Below are 4,453 nucleotides of genomic sequence, written 5' to 3' on the forward strand. Positions count from 1 at the left end.
TATCTGGAGGGCAGTGCTGTACTTCATTGAGGAATTGATTATTCATTTTTATAAACATCATTTTTTCAACGTTCTGAGGAAGCAACCTCCTTCGCCGCTCACTGACCAGGTTCCCCGCTGCACTAAAAACTCTTTCGGAGTACACACTGGAGGGGGGACAACTCAGATAAAATAGAGGCAGTTTGAACAGGGGCTTCCAAACTGCCTTTTTTTCCTGCCAGTAACAATATGGACTGTCTGACATGTCTATTTGGATGGTGTCAGCAAAATAATCCTCCACCATTTTTTCAATTGTGACAGCATCCAATGCAGCGACAGTAGACATGTCTGCAATGGTTGGCAGGTCCTTCAGTCCGGACCAGATGTTATCAGCATCCCCGCCAGCGGCTCTTTTAGGAAAACTGAGCTTTTTCCTCGCAGCCATAGATGTGGAAGAAAATGAGGGTGGAGCTGTTGGCATGTCACAGTCCTCTTCAGAGGACAATCTCCTGACCAGCAGGTCTTTGCACCGCTGTAGACTTGTGTCCGCCGGAAACAGAGACACAACATACGCTTTAAACCGAGGATCGAGCACGGTGGCCAGAATGTATTCCTCTGACTTTAAAAGAGTGACCACCCTCGGATCCTGGCAAAGCGTACGAAGGGCTACATCCACAAGAGCTACATGCTTGGTGTAATCACAATGGTTTACCAGCTCCTCCCTCACTTTCTCCAGCTGCTTCTGCAACAGCCTGATCAGGGGAATCACCTGACTCAAGCTGGCAGTGTCGGAACTGACTTCTCGTGTGGCAAGTTCAAACGGCTGGAGAACCTTGCACAACACGGAAATCAGTCTCCACTGCGCTTGACTCAGGCGCATCCCCACTGCTTTGCCTATGTCGTAGGTGGCTGTGTAGGCCTAAATGGCCTTTTGCTGCTCCTCCATCCTCTGCAGCATATAGAGGGTGGAGTTCCAGCGCGTCACAACATCTTGTTTGAGGTGATGGCAGGGCAGGTTCATGGTTTTTTGATGTTGCTCGAGTCTGCGGTAGGCAGTGGCAGAATGCCGAAAGTGTCCAGCAATTTTGCGCGCCACCGCAAGCATCTCCTGCACACCCCTGTCACTCTTTAGGTAATGCTGCACCACCAAATTAATGGTGTGGGCAAAAGATGGGACGTGCTGGAAATTGCCCATATTTAATGCCCGCACAATGTTACTGGCATTGTCTGACACCACAAATCCCCATGAGAGTCTAAGTGGGGTAAGCCACTGGGAGATAATTTCCCTCAGTTTCTCTAATATGTTATCAGCGTTGTGCCTCTTATTAAAGCCTGTAATACACAATGTTGCCTGCCTTTGCACGAGCAGCCATTTTGTAGATGCTGCTACTGATGCAGCTGTTGCTGTTGCTGCGGAAGTGGATGCATCTACCCAGTGGGCTGTCACAGTCATATAGTCCTTTGTTTGCCCAGAACCACTTGTCCACATGTCCGTGGTTAAGTGGACAGTGGGTACAACCGCATTTTTTAGAGCACTGAGGACACTTTTTTGTACTTCTCTGTACATCCCGGGTATCGCCTGCCTAGTGAAGTGGAATCTCGACGGGATTTGGTACCGGGGACACAATACCTCCATCAACCCTCTAAATCCCACTCCACTGATGGCGGACACCGGGCGCACGTCTAACACCAACATTGCAGTTACAGCTGCAGTTATACGCTTTGCAATAGGGTGACTACTATCGTATTTTGTGGTCATGGCAAACGACTGTTGGACGGTCAATTGTTTTGTGATAGACTTAGTGGTCTTACGACTTCAACTCTGGGAAGATGACCGACTAACAGCAGCAACAGCAGCAGTGGCAGTAGTAGGCGTACCGCTGCAGGATTCCTCGGATGAATACCGTATTGAAGAGGACTCAGTCTGGCTGCTGACTTGGGCTGCAGGACTGAATCTGATGGAGATCGTGGAGGAAGTTGACGAGGAGGGTGTTGCTGGTGTGTATCTAACTGGACCACGGAATTTAGGTGTCCCTGTACCGATGACGGTCCAAGCCCCAGTTCCTGAACTAACCACTGAACTATGAAGGTTATTCAGGTGACGTATAAGGGAGAATGTCCCTAGGTGGGCAAGATCCTTACCCATGCTTATTTGAGCTTTACATAAGATACATATGGCCATACATTGGTTGTCCGGATTTGGATAAAAATAGCTCCAGACCGAAGAGGTGCATTTTTTGGTCTTCTGACCAGGCATGACGATGGGCTTTTTCATCCCATGGACATCAGCTGTTTCCCCCTCTGGTGCCTCATTTTCAATAACCACATCACCATCCTCATCATCAAGTTCCTCCACAGCGCCAGCTACATCATCAATAGCCTCCTCCCGAGCCACCTCTTCCCGTACAGTGATGGGAAGGTCAGGCTTGACAACCACCAACACCCTTGGACTCGCCTTGGGGATTTGTGATAATTTCTCTTTAGAAGGCAGAGTTGTTTGCTGTTTTGTTGCTGACAGCATAACTCTCTTCAATTTTTTGTAGGGGGGGGAGGAGGAGGAGGGCTAAGATCCTTGGGTGAAGCTGAACCACTAGTCATGAACACGGGCCAGGGCCTAAGCCGTTCCTTGCCACTACGTGTCGTAAATGGCATATTGGCAACTTTACGTTTCTCCACAGATGATTTTAAGTTTCTCTTTTTGCTAATTTTACTTAACTTGGGCTTTTTGGATTTTACATGCCCTGTACTAGGAGATTGGGCATCGGGCTTGGAAGACGACATTGATGGCATTTCATCGTCTATGTCATGACTAGTGGCAGCAGCTTCAGCATTAGGAGGAAGTGGGTCTTGATCTTTCCCTACTTTATCCTCCAAATTTTTGGTCTCCATTATATGTAGCACAAGATACTGCAGAATGTCTGAACTTGGTAATATTGCAGTACCACTGGGCTTATACTGCAGGATTGGTTTTGCAAATTTTGTTGTAATTAATTATTTTTTGGTTATTTTTTTGTATTTTTTTTTATAACTTTTTTTTAATTTTTTAAACACTTGGGAGTAATGGGGAAATAAAGAACTATGCCCTTAGAAGCACAGAGCACAGGACACAGCACCACTGGACTGAACAGGACACAGCACAGGACCCAGTAGCACCACTGAACTCAAAATTGACAGAGCACAGCACACAGCACCAATGGACTGATACTGCAGAATGTGTGAACTTTGTAATATTGCAGTACCACTGGACTTTTACTGCTGAATGTGTGAACTTGGTAATATTGCAGTACCAATGGGCTTATACTGCAGGATTGGTTTTGCAAATTTTGTTGTAATTAAAAAAAAATTTTATTATTTTTTTGTATTTTTTTTTAAAAGTTTTTTTTAATTTTTTAAACACTTGGGAATAATGGGGAAATAAAGAACTATGCCCTTAGAAGCACAGAGCACAGGACCCAGCAGCACCACTGAACTCAAAATTGACAGAGCACAGCACAACACCACTGGACTGATACTGCAGAACATAGCACAGCACAGCACAGAACTAAACAGCACAGCACGAGATCTACCAGAACAGAGGACCACCTAACACACCCTCCCTCTACCCTGATCAATGCCCGAGTGAAGATGGCGGCGACTAGCGGGGAATTTATAGGATCCGAGTATCGCGAGATCCGACAGCGGGATTATGACTCCGAGCCTCGGTTTCAGGTTTTCATTTGGCGCCAATACCCGGATCTGTCTCGGATCCGACTCGTATCGGAAACGTTTGGGTGGGCTCGGATTCAGGAAATCCGAGTGCGCTCATCTCTAGTCAATACCTCTTGTTTTAGACGACCATGGTACAGAGAATTCATCATTGAGATCCCATCAAGTATGTGAAAGACAGACAGGGTCGAAGTGTTATTTGTTGACTTTGTTAACAAAAAAACTGTCCCTGTTGCAAATATTCGTGCAATGAAGAGTGACTTTTTTATTTAAAGGCTCAAGCTTTCAAGTGTAGTGTTTATAACTTATAAACACTACAGTAGTTCAAGCACGTCAATACCTCTTGTTTTAGACGACCATGGGAGAGAGCATTTATCATTGAGATCCCATCAAGTATGTGAAAGACAGACAGGGTCGAAGTGTTATTTGTTGACTTTGTTAACAAAAAAACTGTCCCTGTTGCAAATATTCGTGCAATGAAGAGTGACCTTTTTCATTTAAAGGCTCAAGCTTTCAAGTGTAGTGTTTATAACTTATAAACTGGACCACTAGTCATGAACACGGGCCAGGGCCTAAGCCGTTCCTTGCCACTACGTGTCGTAAATGGCATATTGCCAACTTTACGTTTCTCCTCAGATGATTTTAAGTTTCTCTTTTTGCTACTTTTTGAGAACTTGGGTTTTTGGATTTTACATGCCCTGTACTAGGAGATTTGGCATCGGGCTTGCCAGACGACGTTGATGGCATTTCATCGTCTATGTCATGACTA

Source organism: Mixophyes fleayi, chromosome 4 (genome assembly GCF_038048845.1).
Source record: "Mixophyes fleayi isolate aMixFle1 chromosome 4, aMixFle1.hap1, whole genome shotgun sequence".
Lineage (NCBI taxonomy): Eukaryota > Metazoa > Chordata > Amphibia > Anura > Limnodynastidae > Mixophyes > Mixophyes fleayi.